A 27744-nucleotide genomic window follows, 5' to 3' on the forward strand; every position below is an offset into this window, starting at 1 on the left:
CAGCAAACAAGTTTACTAACAACTGAAACAGTACGTATGACCTGATATGACTCTGAGAAACAGAAGCTATGTGCCCCAGGTCTACATGAGACACACTTGTAGCCAACTCCGCGAAATCTTGTGTTTTCATACAATAGCCTGCATTGCCATAGTCTGCAGAAGGACACAGTACTACAAGCACTAAAATATTGTGTACAGTCCTTGAGAACCACCAATACTGTTTCATGCTCTGCTCTGGCCTTAGATTATTGTTAGACCTTTACAGAATTCACAGATGTCACAGGCTGCTTGCTGCCCCAAAATATTTTAGAGTAAGGCTGAAACTAAACATTCCGTAGTGGGCTACAAAATACAATCAAAACAAACACAGAATGAGATCTGTCGCATTCTGGTTAATGGGTAGGATCCCGTGTAAGTATTTGGCTTTTATTAATATCCTGCAGCATAGTTGCAACTTCCTGTAGTATTATAGAACATGGTTAGAAAATCATTTTCTATCATACCTGAGTATCTTTCCAGAAATGTAACAAAGCTATCAAAAGGAAGTATTCGTATCCCAGTCAAAACACACTGCTCCTCCCCTCTGGAAAAACTTTAGAGAGTTTTAGAGAGCTTTAACACTTTTTATGCCTCTCTTGCCCAACAGATACGGGTAGGAAAGCAAGAAAGAACCTAAGAAATATTTGATCTTGAGACAGTAGTGCTTTTTATATGCTGTACAGAACTTTTATGCATTCCCTTGAGAACAGGTATTTCATTCTTACAGATCATTTTTTTCTGACCCAATGATTCTGACTGCTCTTACTAGCAACCATATCTGATGCGATGTGGTCATCTGCTATCTGCCCGTATTCCTGTTCACAGGATAAGCTGGCACTGAGTGATAACTGGGCCACCGACAGTATGTGATGATGACTTTAGACAAGCAGTCAGTACAGTTCAGGAGTACTAACTCCCTTTCAAATGTCACACCTCAGTGAAACATCTGGGGACTGGAAATACCACCCTGATAGATCTGATTATAGGAACTGTGGCAAAAAATGTTACTCTCATCTTCAACATACTGCAAAACCAAAGTTAAGATGATCTTCTACCATCATAATTTACAAATGTATGTCTTTTACCCTTAAGATTTTCAAAATCCTTAAAAAGCAATTTTACAAATCACATACCTAGGCATATCTAGGCATATGTATATAACACATGTAGGTCGTAAATGGCAAAATCGACTTACACCACATTGTGTCCACTGAGGAAGTACAGCCACACCTAAGATAAAAAAGGACAGCTAATTTTATAGAATACAGTAGTCCCACACAATAGCACTGGCACAGAAGGAGCAAATGACGTCATTCATTTAAATTCCTGCAATCACAAGGAAACTCCGGGTATTTAGAAACCGGAATTGACCAGAGCACGAAAGGTAATTATAATGAAAAATACCCAGAAAGGAATCAATTATATTTATCACCCAAAAGATAAATATGGTCTTCATGTTGCTGTAGAAAACAAACCCTATTACAAATACTCTTTGAATTGTATTATTAAAGCCTCTGAACACTAACAATAAATATGCATGCTCATAAAAGCATACATGCAACCATGTCTTTTCACTACCCTCACACCACACATCCCACTCACTCACACGTCACAACACTTACTCTGCATGTTACTAGTGAGTTGATTCAGCACTCTTTCAGCACCAAGTAGCTCTACTGACGACTATGCCAGGGATGCAGCAGTGAAGTTGACTGTGAAGGAGTACTTGAAACTTTCCCTAAGTTTTTAAGGATGCTTATGGAGAACCTGCATGCCTGTAGAACCTAGTTCTTCCAAGTCAAAGCCTAAAGAAGTGCAAAGCAGCAAACTTAGCTATGGAAAATGCAAAGAGAAAAATTGGGACTTCTGTATAGCTTTTCTTCTAGGAGAGTAAAAGTCAACTAAAATATGCATGCCCCATATTAGCTCTACTGCTCTTCCCAGCGTCTGTGTTGTACTCTGTGTCAGGAGACCATTCCCCAAACAGCAGCAGAGTTCTGTCCCTGCTTGCTAGACAAACTCAGAGAACTTGAGAGGTACAAAGGTACACCTTTGAGAACATCCTAGTGTATATATAGATGTGATCGTTGTGTTTGATGTCTGAGGCTGAGAACAGAAAAGATAACAGTGAGGGACAATGCCTTCTCATCTACTGGCCCTACATATATATTTATTCATAAACCAAGAGGTTCCCCAAACTACATTAAGCAGCCCTTCAGAGGGTGTGACAACTGACTTGGAGCTGCACTTCAGAAGGCAGAAAACATTCCAACTTAAGACAAAGAAATAACATTTTTTTAATGCTCTTAGGAATCTTTTCCATTTTCTCAGAAGTTTATTTTGGCTTCTCAAAACATGAAAAACAACAAGGTGCTTGGTGACAGGCAAGGGGATGTTGGTTGATGAGAAAATGAACATGAGCTGGCAGTGTGCACTCGCAGCCCAGAAAGCCAACCTTATCCTGGGCTGCACCAAAAGGAGCATGACCAGCAGATTGAAGGAGGTGATCCCGCCCCTCTACTCTGCTCTTGTGAGACCTCACTTGGAGCATTGTGTACAGTTCTGGTGTCCTCAACATCAAAAGGACATGGAACTGTTGGAAGAAGTCCAGAGGAGGGCCATGAGGATGATCACTGGGCTGGAACACCTCCCATATAAAGACAGACAGAGAAAGTTGGGGCTGTTCAGCCTGCAGGAGAGAAGGCTGTGTGGAGACCTCATAGCAGCCTTCCAGTATCTGAAGGGGACTTATAAGGATGCTGGGGAAGGACTCTTCCTTAGGGACTGTAGTGATAGGACAAGGGGGAATGGGTTAAAACTTAAACAGGGGAAGTTTAGATTGGATGTAAGGAGGAAATTCTTTCCTGTTAGGCTGCTGAGGCACTGGAATGGGTTGCCCAGGGAAGCTGTGAATGCTCTACCCCTGGTGGTATTCACAGCCAGGCTGGATAGAGCCTTGGGTGACTTGGTTTAGTGTAGGGTGTCCCTGCCCATGGCATGGGGGTTGGAACTGGATGATCTTAATGTCATTTCCAACCATAACTGATTCATGATTCTATGATTCTAAGTTCTAAGATATCTTCATTTTGAGCTCAAGTTCCTGATCCATGATCCTAGTTAAAACAATAAACGTTTTATTTGTTTAATGAGAGTCATGCACTGACACTAATATGGAATGGAAAGATAACCAGGATATCCAATAGAGTCAAACAGCTTTACCGGAAAAGTACAAAGGCTGATGCACAGGACCCAAAAGTTTTGACTAAATATGGAATCTAGCAGATGAACTGTGCTCTAGAAAATTGTTCTTTAGGGCATAGAATTTGCCTTAGGATGAGGAAAGGCCAAGAATGCATTTTTTACAATGCAATGAAAGTCAGAGAAATGAGGTGGTCTTATAAATCAGCGGTATAGTTACTATTAAGGAATAGCTAGATGGCTTGAGAAATTTAAACTCATGTATCAGGACTAAAAGTTTCCATTTAATTCTGTAGGCAGAATTAAAATTGTTATACAAAGAATATCCTTCACTGTGAGCTCTGGTTCTATAAGATTCCACTTAAATAACTCAACTTGGACCCTTAGTTTTCAACTTCTTGTACACAAGTGAGCTATTACAGCAGTCCACAGGATTTTGACACTAACACAGGGTATTATCACAGGCCTCCAGATTACTCTGTTTAGAAGCCATCCCAAGAGAAAATTATCTTCCACATGGAAAATGCTAAGAAAAAAATGGCACCTCCTTATTCTGGGCACATATTCCTGGTTTTATTACATTTATATCAATTACTTCAAGCACATAAAGACCAAAAAATGTTACTTCTTTTTGTAACTATGCACCATCAAATAGGCGTATTTCAGTGACAAAACATTACTGACCACAGTGTAATAGGGAGAAAGAACTCAGTTTGACTTTTTAGATTCAAGACTTAGTTTACAGTGCCTATGTTTTAAAAAAACTGCACTTTTGATTTTGTAAATAGAACTAAGTCAGTATAGGATCTATTCAGACAGAAATCATACAGACTACCAGAGGGCTGTTTTATCAAGTTACTGTCCTGGCTGGAATTCTTAGGAACAAACATGCAGAAAATTGCTTCTTTTCCAAAATAGGAAACTGGGTCTTTTAGACTGCTGTTCATAAAGAAAAAAGGGGAGCAGAAATAACTACATTTTTGTTCTGCTTAAAATGAATGTAGCATGAAATTTAAATCCCAACCTGAGGCCTTTTAAAGACAGATAGTAATAACTGCCATGAGCACTAAATTTAAAAAACTTAAAATAAATCACACAAAAGCCAGGGGCATTTTCATCAAGAAGTCATTACAGAACTAGAGTCAACAGTTAATTCCACTCTACTGAGTTACCGTCTGAGCTGTAAGTATGGAAGTCTAGTTTTCGAGCTTTTCAACTCATACATTGCATTTTTTAAAATACAGAAAAAAAAGGTATTTTAGAGCACTGTCTGATACGCTGGCTCCCACACAGCTGTCCAAGAACTGCCCTGATTACTCAGTGCCAGCTCTCCTTGTTTCCAGCCGCTAAGTCCCATTAGAATCAGCTAAAAATACATCAAATACTTTCCTAATACTATTTTTCCATAAAATCAATTGTTGTAGCTGTCATATGGATGAGACAGAAGAACTGGATCAGCAATAAAATGAACTCCTTTCAGAGATGTGTTCAGCAAACTTAAAACACATGCAGTCTTTGATTTCTGGGGTTATCAGGCACCTAATACCCGTAGGATTTTCTTCCTAAATTCTTTTGCAGAGCACTGTCTCTGCTGTGATTAACTGTGAAGTTTCAAGACTGCTTAATTTGTCAGAAGCACAGTCCTGCTCTCAAATCTGTGACTAGGTAATGGCAGACAAAAAATACAAAGTCCCTGCAATTTCTGTTGCAATGCTCTGCTTTGAAAGTGCAATGAGTGCAGATGAATGAAGCAATTGGTAGATGATAGTCTTCCATTACAGTCTATTGCAGAGGATTACAGAGGAAAAGCATCCTTTTCAAACAAAAGAAACAAAAAAACAAAAAACAAAACAAACAAAAAAAAAAGGTCTGGCTGCTGACGAACTGAAATGGACCCATGGAGCTCACTGACATGATTCTGAACTGGTTAGCCAATACAATCTGGAGCTGCTGTACAGAGGGTTTACAGGGAGGCAGTGAAAAACAGTAGAGGAAAACCTTGACTCAGATGTTGATTTGAAAGATTTGGAACCAACAAATGCTAGGATAAATTAAGACAGTAACTGGGTAACATGAAACACGCTGAACAAGCCAGGGTCAGTATGTGTAATCCAGGGCAAAGAATGTCTTATGTGCATAAGGCTCAAGAGCCATACAAAGGGCTGTTTCTCATATTTTAAGAGAGACTAGAGCTATTGGAACTATTCATTGGGTCTAAAAGCATGCATTTATATTTGGAAATTATGGGGCTTTGCTGGGGAATGTGCACTTCGGCATCTTGATATTAATTGCAATCACAGGATAAGAATCAGTCTCTGTTGGATAACAGTATTGTCAAGCTGATATCCTGTTTACTTCTGGTTTTGCCATCTTGCCTCTCCAGAAATGCTGGTCAGGCTTGGCTTGTTTCTGATATAAGGATTAGGGTACAGGAATTCCTCAGTTAATTTCACGCAATCTCTGACACAGGAGCCAAGGCCTCTGCATACAGAGGATGACATGGAGAGTCTGTAATGGCAATACAAGATTCACTTCCCTGTTCTCTACCAGAGAGGCAGAAGGTGGTTACAGGGTCTCTGCAACTGCTGATTAATTTCAGTGCAATGGAGTTCCTATGGTTCTGAAGAAAAGCAGTTAAGTAAGAAAATAATCCATGTAAGGCAGATGCCAGCTAAATATTTGAACGCAAAAAAAGTAGGTAACCTGTGACAGTATTTTGCCACCTTCATTATAACAATTTCTCCCTCATGTCCAGCCTGAATCTCCCCTCCTTTAGTTTAAAACCATCACCCCTCGTCCTATCGCAACAGGCCATAATAAAGTCTGCTCCCATCTTCCACATGGCCGTTTTTTCAGTATTGGAAGGCGGCAAATAAAGTGTGTCCGCACAACATACTGCAGATGATACTACTCGGAAGTTTCCATAACCGCCCAACCATGCTCAGGAGATGGCTTCTGCCAAGCGGGCAGCCCTCACAGGGGTGCTCACTCCCGTTCGCTGCCTCTCGCTCCCGGATGCCGGGTGCTCCCTCGGCCTCCGAACCTTACTTCCCCACTCACCAGCACCTCTGTGTAGCACCAGGGCGGCCACCCCCCACCTCTCTGAAACCAACTACGGGGAGCCTTTATTAAGCGCGCTGAGAAAAAGCTCCCGGTGTAGCATCAGACAGAAGAAGGAATACCACGGAATCCTACGGCTCAGCACCGCCTCCTCCCCATACACACCCCCTCATCACAACGCTGCCTCCCCTCAAAGCCCCACACCCCTCCCGCCCCCAAGTCTCGCGAGGACGTAACAAGGCGTCGCGCGCGGGCCGCGCCATGTCTGAGCCTGGTCGGCGCAGGCCGGGCTCCTCCCCCCGGCGCGCGCCTGGCGGCCTCAGCGCCCCGCACTGAGCGTGCGGCGCAGCCGGGCGATCCCGGAAGCGCTTTCCGGCCGCGCGGCGCGCTCCAGGACCCCTTTCCCCCTGTTCCCTCCCCCCATCCCCTCTCAGAGATCAGGTGCCACACGGAGATCCCCATCCCCACTTCCCTTTCCCCTTCCCCCAGCCCCGCTCCAGGCGCCCTCACCGGGGGGCCCCTGTTCCCCTCTCCCGTTCCTCTCTCCCGTTCCTTCTCTCCCCCCCCTCCCCGCCGGCTTATCGCTCAGGAGGAGCGGGGGGGGGCCCGCGCAGGGCACCTCCTCGCGTGCCGTCCACCACCCCCCACCCGGCCCCCGCAGCCTTCGCCTACGTTCGCCGTCCCGGCGAGAGGCCGGGCGGGCCGAGCGGGCATGCAGCCGCCGCCGGAGCCGAGCCCCCAGCGCAGCACGGTGAGGGGGCAGGCCCCAGGACCGGGGGTGGGAAAGCAGCGGGAGAGGTGCGGTGGGGGTGAACCTGGGGAGGGGGCTGGGCTGCCCCCCTGCCGGGGGTGTCCCGTCAGGGACAGAGTGTGTGTTGGTGGGGGTGATATCTCCGCGCTGTCTCCCCGGCTCCAACCGGCTGTGGGGTGAGCCGCACCCCCCTCGGACAGATGGGCTAGGGGGGAGACGGGCTGCCGCGGGGAGAGTGAGCTGGCGTGGGCCGGGGGTGCCCGCGGAGTCGGCGGGGCAGGGGTGTGGTGATGGGAGGGTGCTGGTGTTGATCCTGGCGCTTGTTTTGCTGCCTCGCTCCCACGCAGCGAGCAGGGAAAACTTTGTGTTTTGAAGCCCTTCGGAAAGGGTGTCTGCCCGGGGTTCCTGTGCGGGTGTCTGCTTAGCACGGGCTGTGGTGTGTACTGGGCCGCAGATGCTGCTCTTGCTGTGTAGCAAAGACATAAAAACCAAGTAAACTCACAGGTGAAAGAGCTGCCACTGCCTCTTCGGCGTGTTGACTGCGGTATGATGATGCTGCTGATGTGGCTTGGCTTCTGCCTTGGAGTTGGAAGGCCCTCAAAGGTAGCAAGGCCTTAGTTATGCTCTGTCCAGAGTCTTGTCTTTAGGTCAGATTTGAGATCTAATCCGTTGTTTGTGTTGACTGTTGGGAAGAATAGCTTGGCTCTTATTTTGGTTTGTTTTTTAAATATAGGTGGATATGGTGAAAGGAGGCTACTTTTATGGCTTGATATTGTTCCAGTACTAGTATTTGACTGTGTGGTTGGTGTGTTTTTCCCTTGTTCAAACACGACTTGTAATGTGATATTGGCTGTTCATTCCCATGCTTTAGCAAGGAGAAAACAAGAGGAAAGGCAATTACTTAGGTGGCTTGAGAATAACTGTACTTGGGAGTTTGGTAGAGAATCCCTATCACCAAAAATAGGGAATGGCCTGAGGATGTCACACTGGAAGGTAATGGAAAAACTTGAAAGGAAGGCACTATGTGCAGGAAAATACATGTAAAACTGTCTTTGAAGATTTCAGTGATAACTAATTTAAAGATGCTGTTAGTAGTCTATTGATGTCTTTATAGCTGATGAATACAGTAAACATTAGATAAATAAATTAGCTTAAAAGATAGCTATTTATAGTGCTTTTATGATAGCTTTTATAAGTACATTTTAGGATTCTTTTCAGCTTGATATTGTGCAGTAGGCTTCCTTTCCCCTCTTCCATGCCAACCCATCCTGCTGATGTATTGATAGGCGCCTGTTATTTTTAGTGCTGGTGTTGATGTTACAAAATTGAGTAGTAATTGTATATAGGCTCATGTTCTGTAACAGGTCCACAGCAGACAAGCTCTGTTTTCAGAGCTTTGCATAAAAGAACTCTTAAAATTTACAGGTAGAGCCCTCATGGTCAAAGGTCAGTGTCTGTTCTATTAGCTTTTCTTTTCCAGATCTGGGAGAAGAGCAATACTTTCTTTTGCCCTTTTTCCAGTATATCTTCAGTTAACATATTTCATGTAAAAAGAAGAAATGTTACATTCATTTCCTCTTAGTAGTGAGAGACAAACAGGATTCTTAAAAATAAAGTATTTCACAACATTTGTTAACGCCTGCCCTTTGTCCTGTCTTGTGAATGGTGTTGGTTGATAGCAGAAATCTGAAGAATGCTGTAACAGCCTGTATTAATGTATGTATCGAGTGTCTCAGTTCATCCATGAAGTTACTGATGTGTCAGATTTTACACACAGTAGTAAAGAATAACAAAATCAGCACTTAAGCCTCTCTTTAATCATAAAACTGTTGGTTTAGGTACAGTGAGTTGGATAAGTGTGATGGATGCTTAGTATGAAACTATACTTTTATACTGCATTTTTGTCTGGCTTGGGTCATAACCTTTACTATAAATGATTTCAGATAAATGTAAACAGGGTATGGTGAGATCTGTGTCTATTCTTTCTTCTTGTTTCCTGGATCTTATCGAAGCTTCTTTTTCCTTTCATTAGCTGTCATCTCAAGGAAGGCAGGACAAGTTGAATAGGTTTGAAAATGTGTCTTCTCTTCCACCCAGCTCTGGTGGTATGCCTGTGCTGGTGTCTGTCTGCTGAGTTGCAAAGGAGTAATGGTAAACAGTAATCCTAATGGTAAAGGATTTCTTTGAAGTCATCCAAGACAATACATTAATGTGATTCTTAAGGTTAGTCAGTAATAGCTTGTCTCTTTCTGTACCCTGTCAGAAATTATGTAGTGCTTAAATGAAGTTAAGTTTTGGTTGCACTGGACTGTATATGCTTCCTCCTGATTTCTGTTATGATTCATTTTGTATGTATTTTTAAGTGGCATAACTAGCCTCAAAGTAAGACCTGCAAAAGTATTCTTGGTTAGGGTCAGATTTACCTGTTTCTTTATGTACTGAACTACATAATAAATATGAAAATTAAGAAGATGTTTTTTTATTTTTCAAATGGCAGATTTTTTAGTGGGATGATAGTTCAGATCTTTACTTGTAGAGCTGCAGTGTCTCAGTAAAATCACCAGTACTACAAGTAGAAGCCTTCAGTATTTTAGTGCTGATACAAATGTTGAGTAAATGACCAAATCCAGTAATTTTTGGGTAATATCAACTCTATCGTGTCCGCTTAGTCATCCAACTCAACTCTGGTATGACACATTTTGCTCTAGGAGTGTCTGTATGATGCTGGTCTTTCTACTGCTGTAAGCTGAAGCAGGTTTAGCACCTGGTAAGTATGTACCTGTGTACACACAGAAATACATGTGCAGTGAGTTATTTTTGTTCCATGGTACCTTTATAAAGCAAGTGACAAATGGAGAGTGAAACTAACAGTTTATACAAAGCCTCACACTTTTTCATAGGCACATTTTGGACTAAGTGTTTTAATTTACAAGGTAGAAGAAATAACTGTGACTTGTGGTTTTGCAATATTTTTTCCTGTTCCTGTTACTGTCTTTTCTCAAACAGAAAAGTAAAGCTAAGATGGAAATTGTTGCTGCCTAGTGCCTAAAATGATATTAGGGTATTACTTTCAAATCCCTGCCAAACTTTTATGGTGGTATTTGTCTCTTTTTTTGTTCTTGTTTTTGTTTTCCAAGTCGGGGCTATCCTTCAGTTACTTGTATAGTGTAAACTATCTGTAGAGTATTATTTCTGTATGGGCATAGTAAACTAAAATACTGTGTGAAGGGTGGTATTAGCTGTCTTGCTCTTGTGAAAGACCAAGAATCATTTTGTTGAGGTTGAATGTGTGGTGATGTCATGGTGCAAATTTGCATGTGTGAAACATTGCTTCCAAATGGAAGGATGAGAGTTTTGAAATACTTGTTTAGGCTTATGTATGCAAATATTGAAGGTGTTGGTTGAAAATGTTTCTAGAATAGGTTCTTAACTGATACTTGAAGTATCAAAGTTATCCCTTGAAAGGCTTTCATATTGTGAATATGCTAGTAATACTCTAAATTTGTCTCTTCAGCTTGAGAAAAAGGTCAAAGTCCAATTTAGTAGTGTAGATGGTTTTGTAGTACTGAGTATGCATTTGAGTGTGTCTTATTCTGTGTGATGTGGATAGTTGGTCAGCGACTTCTGGCGTGTTGGTCAGCACTGGCACTGTGGTATTAGGGTCTACTAGACTCATGCACAACTATCAGAAGAAACATCACTGGAGCCTTTTTGTTGACCTGAGAAGCTGAAATGCATCTGACAAAATTCAGTGTGTAATAAGAAGACAAAGTTACAGTGTTGCTAATAAACCATACAGATCAAGATGGGCAGCGAATTATTGATGTTTCGGGTTTTTTTGTTTTGTACTTTTTCTTTTTGAAGTTTAATTATACTAGATAGGTCCCACCCTGTGTCTGTCTCGGTTTAATGTTGAGTGAAACTAGTGTTTCAATATGCTTACACCCCGCTGATTACTATGTTAAATGTTTCTCCCCCTTCAGGTGCTGTTTCATAATGGACAGCACAGCACCATAGTCTAAAAGTGAAAAATGTCATCTCTGTTAAGGTTATGTAAAGCTTTGTGTTCTTAAGAAGCATTAGCTCTTGAATTCCAGGTGAGCTTTATTTTATGTACGGCTTGAATTTGAATTGAGACATCTTCAATGCTTTTAAAATGCTTCAGGTTTTGTCCTAACCTAGCTCTATAGTAAGGAAAATGACTTATGCTTTTGCTCTTTTCAGTAGGTAGTAATAAGCAAGGTGGCTTCATAAGCAAACAGTAAAGCTAGAGAAAGATGTAAGGTTGTTCTGCTACAGTTTTTAGTAACCTGACTGTAACAGCTCAAGTATAGATGTTTTCCTACCTGCATGTGGGCTTGCTGTTGGAGAATTAAAAATGTTTTCTAAAAAACACCTTTCAACAAGTTCAGTCTGTCGTGTTCTACGTGCAGTATGCTTTAATGAAATACTTGCTTTCAGATGAAATTATGTATCCACTCAAGTGTGTTGATTTGGAAAGTGGATCAATTTCTGTGATATCATGGGTGATCTAGGGATACTTTTAGAAAAAAATATCATATTATGAGTATATGTCTTGGATGTTGTGGCAGAAAAAAAACTGGATACTTTTCTAAAACTTATTCACTGCTGACTACTTCTTATCGGACTTATCGGACTACTTCTTATCGGTAGTGAGATCCACAGCAGCACTAGTATCAGTTTTACTTTTCTTGGTTATGTTCTAGAGTTAACTTGTCCTGAAGTCTCACCTGTTTAAACGATTCATACTGGTTTAAAACATCGTAACTTCCTGAAGATAGCTGGCAATTGGCTTGCTGTGTTCTATGTATGCCATAGCATTTGTTGCATTGGTATAACTCTTTATTTCTATTTGTTCTGTAGTCGGTTTGTATACTTTGGCTTAACTCAACCTGTAGGCTTTTATTCCTAGCAGTTGAAAAAAATATGGATTTGTTTTCTTCTTTGTTTTTTTGGCATTGGGCATGGGATCAGTAATAATTCAGAGGAAGTAGAGGGGTGGATACTGTTTTGCTTGTGTTTGTTTGTTTGTTTGTTAGATGTTTTTTCTTTTTTACCTGGATATTGTGCAAGTTATAATAGCAATATAAAAATTGGCTTTCATGTTGATGTTTTTGAAGATCAGCTTGCAAACCTACTAAGCCGTGCATTAAGTCTTCTGGGGAGCATTGCTGTTGAAGTGTATTTGCCTTCTTTCTGGAAATTCTTAAGATTGTCTTGATGCAATAGTAATTCTCACTGTAATCCTGCTAATGGCAGATCAGAAATGACATGTCCAGATAAGGCGAAGTGTTAACTTTGTACTATTTCACTGTGTTGCTTCCTGTTTGCTCCAGAGATGTTAATAGCCTATGTTTCTATTAGCAAGCACTTCTACATGAAATGTTATCTTTCTTCCTGCTGCTGACTTGGAGGTGGCAGAAACTTCACCATTTTTGGGGTAGTTTTACTGAATGCCACTGTATGTTCTTTTCTGGTAAAAATCACTTTTTGGCTGCTGGATGATCTGGCACTGTGCAGATGTGTTTTTAGTTATCTTGAAATTGCCAAGCAACTGAACTCAGAACACTTAAATGAAATTATATGTAAAAATAGACATTTTTGTCAGTGCTTTTGTAGATTAGTGTGGGTTTTGCAACTCATTAGTAAGTCTTAAATGGACAGCATGGGGTAACAGTTATTTTAGTCTGGGTCTCTGCTTCATTTCCTGCTGTTAGGACAGCATTGTGAAAATGTGGTTATAAAAGCCTGCTTACTGTTCCTTCATGAGCATCAGTGTTTTATACAGGTATTTCAAAACATATCTCATTGCTGGTCTGGAAATGTTTCATCTGTTGTGAGCTTATGAGCTTTTTGAGTAATTGTTAAGGTTGATGTATGCAGTTTTCTACTCCTGCTTCTGTACTGAAGACATTAGCCTTTGTTGTGTACTGGTTTTAGTAGCAGGTAGTGACAGTGGGATAAGCTCACATCCTGCTTCCTTATGTGTTGGTTTGAGCTTATTAGTACTTTCTGTAACAAACATATTATCTTACTGTTGTTTTCTTACAATATCCAGCTTAAAGGAAGAGGGGACAGAAGGGGAAAGCACTTAGTACTGTATCTGTTGCAGTAGAGTTAAGTTTATAAATGACAGAATGTAGACCCTCTTAAATGAAATCTGCCTCTTTGCTTTTGAAGCCCTCTCTCTAGATACAGTAACTGCTGCTGTTGCTTTAAAAGTTCCAAGTCAAGCAAATGTTCTACCTGCCAGTCCTTTTCGGGATTTGGGAGTTGAGGTAAATGAGGCTGAAGGTAGCCTTAGGCCTAAGAGAGACCTAAGTAAGATCAGCTCTTTTGGTCTGTCTTTAGAAATTATCTTCTACTATGGTGAAAAAAGAGAGGGTGGAGGGAAAGGTGTGAAGAGAAGTCAAAAAGTCACTGAAGTGTTCTAATAGGATTCCTTCATATAGGAGGAAGGGGTCTGTGAGAGGGAAATGGATTAGTGGTTTGTCTAGAAAACAGCTTAAAGTTTTCCTGAGACAAGAAAGAAACTTGCTCTCAGCACCTTTATACCGCAGCTCCTGATGCTTTTAGTACTGTTAACCGGATGACATCTTTGTTTAGTAGTGTGGATACTGAGGGGTCTTCACTGATCTTTCTATTATTGCTCAGCAAGGCACTAGTATCAGCAGCACTGACATTGCTGGTTACTGTGACAAAACAGTACTTCTATTTCTGGAGGAACACGAAAACTGCTTTTCCCTAACTGAGACTACTTTCCGTAAAAGTTGTAACAAAAATGTATGACACGTCTCCTAAGAGCATATGTTACCCAATATGTGAGCAGGGCATGTTTGTGTTGTTTGTTTCTTATCTGTACAGTTCAGTCTAGGCTTTTCATTTCCAGAAGTCCTCGTGCACTTTGTTCTCACGTATGTCTGTTAGTGAGAGGTCAGAATACAGCGTTAGTGGACAGATGTCTTCAGCGTGATGGAGAATTCCCCTCCTAGAAACAACAGAAAAAACGAGGGAAGAGCTCATGAGAGCTCTTCTGTCATGAGACCTCACTTGGAGTATTGTGTACAGTTTGGCGTTCTCAACGTAAAAAGGACATAAAACTGTTGGAACAAGTGCAGAGGAGGGCCACAAGGATATTCAGGGAACTGGAGCTTTTCCTATATGAAGACAGACTGAGAAAGTTGGGGCTGTTTAACCTGGAGAAGAGAAGGCTGTGTGGAGACCTTGTAGCAGCCTTCCAGTGTCTGAAGAGGGCCTATAGGGATGCTGTGAAGGGACTCTTCATTAGGGACTGTAGTGACAGGACAAGGGGTAACAGGTTAAAACTTGCACAGGGGAAGTTTAGGTTGGATATAAGGAAGAAATTATTTCCTGTTAGGGTGGTGAGGCACTGGAATGGGTTGCTCAGGGAAGTTGTGAATGCTGCATCCCTGGCGGTGTTCAAGGCCAGCTTGGGCAGAGCCTTGGGTGACCTGGTTTAGTGTGAGGTGTCCCTGCCTATGGCAAGGGGGTTGGAACTGAATGATGTTAAGGTCCTTTCCAACCCTAACTATTCTATGATTCTACTCCTCTCATCTTTTAAGGAATCCATATCTTCTCAAAGAGAAAATTCGGCTTTCTGTTCTGGTGGTTAGGTTTGTATTGCCAGACTCATTGAAGCAGTCCCTTTGTGATTGGTGCTCACACACTTGGTTTCTCCAAGAAGTGTATGAAGGGGAAGTGGTGTTAGGGAACTGGCAGAGAAGGAACAAGACAAGTTTGTCTCTATTATTCTGTGAATTCAGTTTTAAAATAACCATGAAACCAATCAACAAGCCCCCAATTCTTTTCTGTCCTGTCCTGTGCCTGTCTCCCTCCTGCATTGATTCCTGTTAAAATCTACATCATATATCATTATTTAGTCCATCTTTCTGTCAAAAGAATTCTCTTAATGTTTCTTGGTTTTTTGGAAAGATCCGAAAGGTCAGGGTTTAGTAAGTCCCTAAAATGCTAGAAGAAGAGCGGGTTGTGGTGGGACTGTCTAAATATTTTTCCCTGATTTATAGTCTTTGATTCAGGAGGGAAAAAAAGTAGCTATGACATTAATGTTTTATTATCTCTTGTTCTAATGTTTTTATTATGTGACATGACATAGATTCCAGAAAATACATATGTGCCTGGACTTATGTACAGTGTAAAAGTTACGCTGTTGTGACGGTGGCAAATTCCTGCTTTGGGGCTATTCTGAATAAATTTTCTTGAGCATAATCATTCGTGTACTGTATCCACTTATTCATTATAGAATCATAGAATAGTTAGGGTTGGAAAGGACCTCAAGACCATCTAGTTCCAACCGCTGTGCTATGGTCAGGGACACATCACACTAAAGCATGCCAAGCAAGGCTTTGTCCAACCTGGCCTTGAGCACTGACAGGGATGGAGCATTCACACAACCTCTCTGAGCAGCCCATTCCAGTGCCTCACCACCCTAACAGGAAAGAATTTCTTCCTTATATCCAATCTAAACTTCCCCTGTTCAAGTTTTAACCCGTTACCCCTTGTCCTGTCACTACAGTCCCTAATGAAGAGTCCCTTCACAGCATCCCTATAGGCCCCCTTCAGATACTGGAAGGCTGCTATGAGGTCTCCATGCAGCCTTCTTTTCTCCAGGCTGAACAGCCCCAACTTTCTCAGTCTGTCTTCATATGGGAGGTGCTCCAGTCCCCTGATCATCCTTGTGGCCCTCCTCTGGACTTGTTCCAACAGTTACATGTCCTTTTGATGTTGAGGAAACCAGAACTGCACACAGTACTCCAAATGAGGTCTCATGAGAGCAGAGTAGAAGGGTAGGATCATCTCCTTCGACCTGCTGGTCATGCTTCTTTTGATGCAGCCCAGGATATGGTTGGCTTTCTGGGCTGCACGTGCACACTGCTGGCTCATGTTCATTTTCTCATCAACCAGCACCCCCAAGTCCTTCTCCACAGGGCTGCTCTGAATCTCTTCTCTGCCCAGCCTGTAGCTGTGCCTGGGATTGCGCCGACCCAGGTTTAGGACCTTGCACTTGTCATGGTTAAACTTCATAAGGTTGGCTGAGGCACACTCAATCCCACTGTCCATGTCACTGACAAAGATGTTAAACAAGACTGTTCCCAACACCAATCCCCGAGGGACACCACTTGTTACTGCTCTCCAGCCGGACATAGAGCCATTGACCACAACTCTTTGCATGTGGCAGTCCAGCCAGTTCTTTATCCACCAAGTGGTCCACCTATCAAACGGGTGTCTCTCTAATTTAGAGAGAAGGATGTCGTGTGGGACAGTGTCGAACGCTTTGCACAAGCCCAGCTAGATGACATCAACTGCTCTACCCCTGTCCATCAGTTCTGTAGCCCCATCATAGAAGGCCACCAAATTGGTCAGGCAGGATTTCCCCTTAGTGAAGCCATGCTGACTGTCACCAAACACCTTGTTGATTTTCATGTGCCTTAGCATGCCTTCCAGAAGTGTCGGCTCCAAGATTTTGCCAGGCACAGAGAATTCACAGAATGTTTGAGTTTAAGCCTTGTCAGCAGTAGTTTGTAGTAAAGTCTACTGATATTTTGAATTAGTTCCTAAATGCTGCATTCTGAACTGACCATGTTTATATACTTTTTTTGCCACTGTTAGTTGTATTGCCAACAGTAAAATGGTTAAGATGACTGCCACATGCTTATGTAAGCTGCATTCATTTTTAAATCAAACTATTTATGGTACAGGCTATTTAGTCTGTTCAGAAAATCAAAACTCTTAAATGCATTCCCCCTGAGCATGTAGATTTCCTTAGACATTTCTTATGTCTGACTCCACGAGTATTTTTTTTTTTTCTTACTGTAGTGGGCTTTTTGTGTGGGATTTTCTGAAGGTTTTTTTGTTTTGTTTTGTTTTCCCAGCAAGTGTATGGTACACTTAAAATTGTAGGGCAAGGTATCTGTGTATAGTAGAATTTGAGAATTATGTAAACATGTTATGTAATTGTAAATAATCTCAGTTTTCATTAAACTGCAGTAAATGTCAAGCAACCAGAAAAACATAATGGTTCGGATTATTTTTTTCATGAGTAGTGATGATCCCATGTGATTTAGCATGAGCATCCTAGGTCCTTAGTTACCTGATATTATGTAGAGCATGACAGAATGCTACTGGAAGATTATATTGCAGACAGATACTCTACAAAAACATTGATGGATTTTCTTTTTATTTTTTTCCCAGTATTCAGGAAGTATTATGGTGGCTATTTCAGGAGTACATTCTTAAAAAGCTGTGAAATATTTGTATTGCAGTTGAATTAAACTGTGTTTAACTGGAGTTCTTTTAACACTTAATTACGTTGCTAGCTATGAAAAAAGTGCTTAAACAGTAAATGAGTTTATGATGGTGTAAACCCCCAGATTGATTTATAGTAGCTTGTTGTTATGGATATATTTGAGTACATGTAATTTGTGTTAGGTTTATGAATTAAGTTGGATAGTCAGAGATGAGTAACTTCTAAATGTATTAATATAATTATAAAACTTTCTGCTGAATAACTTCAGGAGGGATCTGTGAAGTTTTCAAAATTTTAGGTGTTTGTTTTAATTCTTTCATGACACTAGGTTAAACTCATATCACTTCTGTACATCTAATATTAAAATACTAAGATTTTTAAGCACACTGTGGGTATTTTTACATACTTTGCCCTGCTGTTTGGGTTATTTTCTCTGTTTTGTGATTCTTGCTTGCTAATCCCTGATATTCACAACTAATCCGGACTGACCTGTGGTCAAGGCTAAGAACTCTTCCTGGTTCTTCCAAATAAAAAGAAAATGAAGACTCAGAAAGACAACTGTTCACTAAGGTTTAGTGTCCTGGCTTGCTTGAACGTAGGTGATTTGGATTTCACAGGGGTGCTCATTGTTCTATCATTTAACCTTGAAAATAAGAGTTCTAGAAATTTTATCTGTTTTCCTTCACTGGCTAAAACACCAAGTAAACTATGACCAACCAGAGACATTGATTGCAACCAGAATTATTTATTCCTAGTTCATTGTAACTGTGAGGTGCCTGTGTGTCCCAGAAGGAAATCTGTAAATGGAATCAAAGATTTATGACTTGGACTGCTTTTGTAATGGACTAATTTATAGTAGTCTTTTCTGTCTTATCTAAGAGGGGAGTCTGATTCTGAAATCTGGTGAGATCTCATAATGCCATTTTGTGATTTAACTCTTCTGTCTCTCACCACTGGCTGCCCACTTCTCATTCAGTGTTTTGTATCTGATTACAGCAATTTTCATGGGATTTTGAGGTGAATCAGGGCGGTGATCTAGATTGAACTAGTATTTAGGGCTTCTAAATCAAAGTTGAGCTCTAATAATGTTCAGTTCACCATTTGGTCCCTAAACATTTCTGCTGGCACGTTGGGAGGGGCAAGCATTCAAAGGAAGGGAGAAGCAAATTTTTTTTTTTCAGAATCATTGTAATTTTGCTGGTTTAAAGTGATTATAAAACAGTCAGGTGAGACTCCCAATGTGATCATTTTCTCTTGTGAAAACACCTAGAGTTTGCATTATAGCTAAGCATTTTGTGTCAAGGAATTCCCTGGACAAAGAGATTATCTCCCCCAACCCTCCTTCAAAGCTTATTTCCTGAAGTTAAAAGGGTTTTGTGCCTAATGCTCGCTTGTTTCAATTTTTTTATGTTTTTCGGAGTTCAGCGACAGTACCAAACTCTGTCTGTCTTTTCTGGGATTGTTGCTGTTTGTTCGGTGTTTTCAGTTGTGACACTGTATGCTGGAGAAAAAAACAGATGCATTTGGATGTTAAGCATTTCTTTTCTTTATAAATGTGTATTTCTGTTTCTCTGCATAGAAGGGAAATAGATTGCAGCCTTATGCTCCCTGTTAAAAAAGTTTGTAAGAAGCTTAATATTTAGGTGTAATTATGTTTGTAATTTTCAGTTTTATGTGTTGTTTTTTTTTTTTTTTTTTTTTGTTTTTCCTTCTGTTAATTATTTCGAAATTCTAATGTTTAAGGATTCCCTTCCTTCTCCCTTTTTTCTGGAAATAGCATTCAATAGCACCTTAATCAGAAGTACTAATATTGCAGAATTTACTAGTAAGTTAAATAGCTCTGCTTATTCCCAGACTAGCCTAGGTTATGTCTATTCTATTATGTAGTCTTCTCTAAAGAGACAGAATTGTTTTACACTAGTAATTTAAAAAATGACCTAAAATGTGAAATACATTTGAAAGTCCAATTTTATTTAGATTAAAGCAGTTGTAGGAACAGTTCTGTGAATTGCAAAAATGTAATTTTGAATTCCAGTAATGAGATTTCCTTTAGTTCTTTGGCTCTTACTTGAAAGTAGTTTGAATTTTAGAAGTTGCTTTTTATAGTAAGTTACTAAAAATTCTCACCCTGCATACAACTTAAGCATGCTTTTTATGATTCTTTCATGTTGGTATTCAGTTACTGACAGGTTTGGTAAAAGTAATGAGTACTTTGACATAAATTAGTAGATAGTACTAGAGTGTTTGAATTTGAAACTTAAGTGTATATCTGTTTTTCTTTATGTGCAGTTTGTGTTTATTCTAGAATCTATTCAGTTGAATTGAGCACGTATAAATAAATGATATCTTTACACTCACATACTTGAAAATTTGTTGATTATAAAGGTAGTGTCTCATTAGAAGACTATTTTGTCTGTGATTAATTTTTCAAATACATAAAAAGTTGCTCTTCTAATCAAAGTGGTTGAGTGCACATGACAAATCAGCAAAATAATAGAACTCTAAGCAAGCATTCACAGAGAGTTGAACATAGGTTTTCTTTTACAAGTGTTCACATTTGTGTGAAACTTACATTTAGCTAATTTGAAAATTAGACAAAATGTGTAATAAGATAGTTGAATTAAGAGTAACTCCACAAGTAAACTGTTGGAGAATTGGTGGGCCTCGAGTATCCATGGTCTTGTGTATACCTGGGAGGGAGCCTAGTAATCCTTGGCAGAAAAGTTTGCTAAAATACCATACTATTACATAAATATGGAAACTGGGGATTCTTTTGATTATGGCTCTCAGGTAAACATTGTTTTAAAAAAGATTCCACTATTTTTTCATTTATTTTTTTTTTTTAGCCAAGTAAAACCCCAGACTCTAGACAGATTTACTAAAATGTTCATCTGGTGATGTGAAGTAGTCACTAGCACGAAGCGATGACTTGTGCATTATATGAGTTCTTGAAAAGAAAACTTTTTTTTTGTTTGTTTGTTTGTTTGTTTTTTTTTTTTGTTAAATCTGATGCTGAATCAAAGGAACAGGTATCTCTGGAAGATATCCAAATACTTAATGTACCTATTTCTCCAACAATAGGAAGGAACAGAGAACCTACGTATGATTATATAGTCTAACTTAACAGTTCTGATGCAGTATTCTTATCTCTTCTGGCCATTCAAGTATGGAAAACAAATTTTAAATACACAGCAGAATTATTCTGAAAATGTGCTTATTCATAGCATTTTAGAAGTATGTTTAGGTCTAATTTTCAGATAGGTTTGTATTCTATTTCAAAATACTGTTTAATTCTCCAGAAGTGTAACATTGCTTTCCATCCTATAGGGAAAGAATGACACAGAGAACAAAATAGACTTGTGCTTAAACAGCAGTATATATGCCAAAGATTTTCAGCTCCTTCCCTCTCCTCCCCCTCATCTAAAAGTAGAGAAAACTCAAATCATACACCTGAGTCCAGGTCATGGAACTGCTTGGAGTTCCAATTTGTTTGTTTAATGCTTCTGAGAACTGGGAATAAGTCATCGGGCTGTTCTGTTAAGCAGAGAGTGTGAGTACTTGTACTAGATTTCAGAATCAAAGCATCAGATTACAGTGTTATTTTAATGTATTTTTGCTTTCAAACTCTTTTTTGTTTCCTAAATGTACGAGTCTGTCACTTTGTGCTGTTTGTGTCTGGGTCAGACGCTATGTGTTGCTTATTTGCTTCAGGGGAATGCTCTGGTGGCAGTGTGTTTGGCTGACAGGGGCATGACTGCAAATTTTTAAGCTTCAGATTTTTCTGCTGCCTAAACCTCTTGTATACAAGACTGCATTTGATTTGTGGGAAGATACATGACCCTGATTTTTTTTTCCTCTGTGTCCGCAGCAAATGATGCTCTTCTAAGACGTCAGGGAGTTAGACCAAAATATGTGTTTCAGATTGAAATTCTTAGTGTCTACATGAAGAGCTGGGCTGTGATCAACCTGGTCTAGTGGGAAGTGTCCCTGCCGAGGCCAGGGAGCTTGGAACTAGATGACTGTAAGATCCTTTTCAACGCTAATTATTCTGGGATTCTGTGCTCCATACCGTCACTCTCTACAAAACATTTCTACAAAACATATGGCATTTCCTAACAATATAGAAATCAGCAGATTGGTTAAAGAATGAATATCACGTCTCCTTATTTGCTGCAGCATCTAAGCAAAGAAAACACTGTACCATGTGTACTACTACTACTAGTAATAATAATGATAAGGGAAATAACAGGAGGAAATAATATAAAAAGGGAGGGGGAAAAAAACAACACAAGTGATGCACAATACAATCGCTCACCACCCACCAACATATACACAGCCTGAACCAAACAGCAATCGGTCCCTTCCAGGTGACTCCCCCCAGTTTATATACTGGGCATGACTTGCTGTTGTATGGAATATCCCTTTGGTTAGTTTGGGTCAGGTGTCCTGTCTCTACTTCCTCCTGGCTTCTTGTGCCACCCATCACTGGCAGAGCATGAGAGACTGAAAAGTCCTTTATCGGGGTAAGCATTACTTAGCAACAACTAAAAAATTGGGGTATGATCAGCGCTGTTCTCAGGCTAGAGCTGAAACACAGCACTGCCCCAGCTACTAGGAAGGAGAAAAATAATTGTTACAGCTGAACCCAGGACACAAGTGAAAAGACATCTGTGTTCTTGTACCTTGCATCTGCACCACTCAAACTATTGGATGGATATTGGTTACACTCTTCAGTTCTTGTGAAGATGAATATCATTGAGCACGACACAAATAGTAGGGCAGTTTTAGCATAAAGAGCGTTTCAAGCAGTTCTTTTACTACAGCCTTACCAAGTTATCCGCAAGATCTTGTATATCCCGTAAGAACAGAGAGGTCTGTTAAAAAGGGACAGCGCTTTTGGACCATGCAGCTACCTTGAGCTGCTGGACAGCATCTTGTTTCAGGGAGGTGTAATAATCCAAACCTCTTTAAGAGCAAAATGAGTTAGCAACTATTTTAAGTTGGAGCTGTCTTTGAGCCCTTTTTATTTACTATTTTTTTCTTCTTTTAAAGCAGGATTATGAGGATAGCTTCCTAAAAGGGAAATGAAATCAGTGCAGTTTATCCTACCAACCTAATGGAGTACAGTAGGGCAGATCAGTGATAGCTTTAAGTGTTGTAACATGCATATTTATCTTACATTTGGAAGAATATTTGTCATGTAGAATAAAAATAAGGTATTTGGAAAAGTGAAATTGTGAATACAGACTTCTGGGTGATATCCTCTGGAAATCCAAATGTGTGCTTCATTCATTTTGTCTCATTCAGATTTAGACTTTTTTTCCTGTAGCTGTATCTGATCAAAGTGAAATTTGCTTCCAACTTCACCATTAGACAGTCCATGCAGTGTCAACTGTGGAAAGACTGGCTAGTAGTGAAGGACCTGTTTCACTTTGATATGTATACTGTAAGCCTGATTTTTATTTTTATTTTTTTAAAGCCGTGGAGTTGTTTAATATGTCCCAGCTGTAGCCTGTGATCACAGGCTCTGTGAAAGAGGGCTCTAGCTCCATCAAAACAAAATTGATCTTTTTATGCTCAGCTGTATGTGAAAAGTCATGTGTACTCCAGCCAGGAATTGCGTTAATCTCATCACTTGGATCTGAAACTTTCTGGCCTGGTACTAGACCAACAAAAATAAACAAATGTTATGACTAATGATGTGAATACCAACAACCTGCCTGCAGACAGTGTCAGTGAATAACCAAGGTGTTAAGACTGCAAAACACAGTTGTCCTTAACCTACCAAAGCCGTGACTGAAAGAGGGGTACAGTGTTCTTTGGAATCAGTTTGTGCTGTTATATAGCTATGAGTGCTCTCAGAGTGGCTGTAATTTATAAAGCTCCTAGTTTAACATTCAGTTGTTAGATAAATCAGTTTCCAATCCCATCCTCTGCTCACAGCACACAGAAGAGCGCAACAGTTATTTGGCAATATGAAGTAGAAGTGAATATACTTTGGTGCTGGTGGCTGCCCTTTTACAGCTGCTATCTGTAGTTTTTCAGCCTGCCTTTTCTGGTGTTAAAACACGCAATTTGGTGCCAGGCTCTCTGTAAGGATGAGGGCATGCTAAAGCTTTTATCAAGTCAAGCTACTGGATACTGTTCAAGTCCTTTGTAGCTGTACAACAATTTTGGCAGGAATGCATCAGTGCATCTTAGGATGAACAGTTGTATTCATATTCTGGTCTTTCCATTATCTGTTTTGGCTTGTCCTGTTTCTGGCCTAAGATCATGGAACAAGTGGATCTGAAATAATCTAGACTTCCTAATGGAGATAAGCCACTGAAGCAATTGAACGGAGGGCAGCTACAGCTTTATCTGAGCGGTGATGGTTTAAACATTACCTTATACTACCAAGGTTTCCTGCTGCAACAGTTACAAGGTAGACCTTGCTTATGGAAAGAGGGAAGCTCACAGCTTTCCTCCCACCAGACTGTTTTTTTTTTTAATCCTGTTAATGTTCGTCATAGTGAATGCTGAAGTGAGTGAAGAATGAAAACATTTCAAAATGTTTTCTGCATTGTATAGTATCTAAGGCACATCTTTCCCAGACAGTCAGTCTGGAGCTAAGCAGAGATAAAACTTTCTGTCTTAAAATAATGTTAACAGAAGATGAATGTGGCATTAAAGGAAAAAAAAAAAACAGCAAAACATTGCAGAAACAAATGTCTAATTTCAATGCACTCTTCCCTCCCTGTTCCCGAAAGCAAAAAGAAAAACGAGAAAAAGTTTAAGCTATGGCTCATTTGACATCTATATATGCACAAATATATAGCTACATATATTGTATATATGTATATATGTATATGTAGTTGGCAGATAATGTTTTAATTTAAGGTATCTTCTGTTTCGCTAGGAAATCGGGTAAAGCAAGTCCTCAACTATGGCCCACACTCAAGTGTCTTTAGGTGTACACATGATTATAGATAACATCAATGTGCTAGTATGTTCTACTGGAATAAGCATATGTAGATAAAATACAATCAATATAATGTTACGTGTAACTTCTTAGTAGCACCTCTTTTTGTGATACCTTCGTGGGTAGATATTCATGCAATGTCTTATCAGAAGATACCACAAAATAGGCAAGATTCATTTTATGGTTCCTTATCTTAACAAATTCTCATGGAATGATAGAGAAGACTTGTCCAGTGTATTTTATGGCAGTTAGTTGTGTCAAAGAAACTTATGCAGTCTGGCCACCAAAGCTTTATTCAAAGCTTCAAAAGTAGAAGCTGATGTTTTCTGGTGTGTAGGGAGTATGTGGTTTGTATTTTTCTGTACTGTCAATCTTTTGCATTGCTCTGTATTGACTCCTGTCTGTTCCTTGTCTTTTCTGTACCTACTCTCGTAATTTCTGCCTTATTTTTTGTTGCTGTTCATATGCCTCTGTCCACTTCCCTCCTCTGTTTTCTCTGTGTGGCGTCATATCCTCCGTCAGTATTTTTTGCTGGGGATCTTGAAATCGGTTGTCTTATCCCCTCACTGAACTCCACTTCTTTCTAATCTAGGGTTTTTCTTCTAGTTTAAAGTGGCCAAAGTGAGGAGAGGTTAGTGGTAGTCAGGTCACAAAGTGTTGCATAGGTGTTCATGCTTCCCAGTACATTTTCTTTTCTTTCTCAATTGTTCATCTTGGGTATAAGAGTTGTAGTGAATATAACTATATATATAGTTATATATAGTTATATGTAGTTATATAGTTATATATAATTTAATGCTAGTCAGTATCTCCTTTATCTCTGCAGGAAAGTGAGTACTTCTTTACAGGTGTAAGTATGTTTTAGAGTAATCTAATCATTGATGCAGAAAGATGAATGTTTAAGACAGGGTGTGTTACAGAAATTTTCTATGTCCTATCCACTCTTCCATATATGCGGTTATCAGCGAAACAGAAATCTTTGATTTAGTCAGTGTATTCAATTCAGGGTATTTTCAAGGGTTGTGATATAAAAACTCATCAGAGGCTTGACAGGGAAATCATACTGGTGTGGTTATTTTTAACTTGTTTACAGCACTGTTACTGTTAGCCATCACAGAAGTCTGTCAGGGATATTTCAGAAGCAGGAAACTTGATGTTTAACCAGCTGATTTAGAAATTTTCTCCTCTTTCTACCATAAGAATGGCTTAATTCAAACAGTTCAGATTTTCTTTGGTAGCGTAAACAGTTTAATTTTTTAAAGTTTATGTTGTCATAAATCATTGGCTCTATGGCTAATTCATAGCATGGTTGACTAAAAGGAATGAATTTACACTTTGTAGTTCTTGCACAGCTTCAGCTGATTCTGAGGCAATGGTCAAGCCTTTACTTAACTGTGAAATTGTTTGCTGAGCCACCCAAGTAAGTCAAATAAGTGGTTAAAAATTCAAATGGTATAGCCCTTAATGCATGAAGTGCAATACTGTGCCTTTTATGGAAGTACCAACAGGCTCTGATGACTAATGTGATTGTGTTGCTTTTATTCTGCAAATGGGCAATAGTCTCTTTTAGATTTATTGATAGCAATTCATTTACTTGGAACAAATGTTTTTAATAGGAGGAAGCCCAAATCAAAGTGAGAAGGTGAAGAGAAATGAGGGAGACATTTAGGCTAGCCATGTGAATAGCCGTTTGTATGTGTAGTGATTGATTTATGAGTGTAGTTAACTCTGAAATTTCAGAAGTTCTGTGTTGGTAAACAAAATGACAGTTTGGTTCATATTTTTTTTTTTTTTTAAATTGTGGTGGTTGTCTTCAGACTTCTTGAAACTTCTTTAGTGAATACTTACGGGTGTGAACTGCTGCAAAAGTAAGTACAGTGTTTCATTTTGTGGAAGTCTCCTTGAAAGGACTCAGTGTATTTTGACCAGTGTAAATATGTCTTGCAACAAAGCCTGTTCTGAATGTCTTAAAAGCAAATTTGAAGTGTAGCAATGAATTTGTGACGCAGAAGCAGGAGCTAATGCTGAGAATCACCTTGTGTACGAGCTATCAAACATCTCTTAGGCTGGAACAGTGTTAAATTCCTGTCGAGATGGTTGAGATTCAGACTAGTGACCTGCAGATAAATCTCTGTTCATAGCAATAGGTGGAGACATTTCTTCAAGAAGTGTTAATCTCACACTTCTGAGAGGGAAGCTCACTTTCTGTAACAACTTGTGTATTAATAGTATTTTTTTTGAGTTTGTTAGCTCAGTTTCCCTCTACTGTAAACCTCAGGTGCTAGTAATTGTTTAACTTGTAAATAAGAATAGCAGACTTGTACTTAAAAGCTGAAGTTTATGATCCACAGATTTGCAGTAGACTTTTTCCCATGGTTTATAGTATATACACAGTTTTATGTTTTCTTGAATCCTTTCTTGGGTCATTTTGATTCCAAAAGTAGGATATAATGGGAAAAAAAAAAAGAAAGAAAAAATTAAAAAGATTTAATCATTTTAAAACTGCTTTTAGCAGAGCCGACACTTAAAGTTTACAAGCTAAGAAATCTGACAGTGTGCTGGTTCACAGCCCCAACCCTTATTTCACAAATACTCAGTCATTAATCATGTGTTGTATGCCCTGGTAAGAAATCCAGTTCATTGTCCTCATAGCTTTTAGTACTAATGTGATACTTGCGATAATCTTGGGGTTATCTGTGAGATACAGAAACTCGCTTGTGTTTACAGTTTTTAGTTGCACCTAGTATTCTGCAGAACTATTTTGAAAATTAGTACTTGTTGCATAGTAGCATCATTCCTGAACTAGCTCACACTGCGTGGAAAGCCTACTTGTCTTATAACCTTTTTTATGTAGCAAGAGCTGCTTCTAGTTGCTCCGTGGAGTGAGAGAACCATAAAATCCTAATGAAGTATTTACTACTATCTGTGGTGGCATCTCAGTGTATAAAAGAGACTTATAAGAAAGATGGAGGGAGACTTTTTACCAAGGTCTGTGGAGACAGGAGGAGCGACAATGGTTTTAAACTGAAAGATGGCAGGCAGGTTTAGACTGAACATAAGGAAGACTTTTTTTTTTAAGGTGAGGGTGGGTGAAGCACTGGAGCAGGGTGCTCAGAGAAGTGAATGCCCTATTGGGAGAAATGCTCAAGGCATTTAGATGGGGATTTGAGCAACCTGATCTAAGCAAGAGTGTGCCTGCCCTAGTCAGGGGGGTTTGAACTAAATGATCTTTAAAGGTCCCTTTCAACCCAAACCATTATCTGATTGTGATCTACTTAGTAGAGGAATTACTGGCCAAGAACCTGTTAGCTGCTTGCTAAAATGAGTATCAGTGTTCCAGTTAAGTGGTGTTCTTATTATCGTTCAGGTTTTAGTATCTGCTGGTGTAGTGTACCATGTAGCTGTTAAAAATAAATTCTACTTTGTAGA

General features: G+C 39.8%; 1 protein-coding gene across 6 annotated transcripts in view; it reads left to right on the plus strand.

Moving 5' to 3' along the window:
* The first annotated feature begins 6988 nt into the window (after window positions 1-6988).
* Window positions 6989-27744, plus strand: part of TAB3 (TGF-beta activated kinase 1 (MAP3K7) binding protein 3) — a 50608-nt gene continuing 29852 nt past the window's right edge. For 3 of the 6 annotated variants that reach the window (XM_061355108.1, XM_061355109.1, XM_061355111.1), the window contains exon 1: window positions 8502-9218. The gene's annotated coding sequence lies outside the window, so the exon portion shown is untranslated. Of the gene's footprint in view, window positions 7049-8498; window positions 9219-27744 lie in introns of those variants that run through there. The other 3 variants (XM_061355107.1, XM_061355106.1, XR_009725696.1) reach the window with 3 other exon arrangements.

Source organism: Neopsephotus bourkii, unplaced genomic scaffold, assembly GCF_033783945.1.
Source record: "Neopsephotus bourkii isolate Nb327-2 ecotype Australia unplaced genomic scaffold, CSIRO-AGI_Nbou_v1 NB_780, whole genome shotgun sequence".
Taxonomy (NCBI): domain Eukaryota; kingdom Metazoa; phylum Chordata; class Aves; order Psittaciformes; family Psittacidae; genus Neopsephotus; species Neopsephotus bourkii.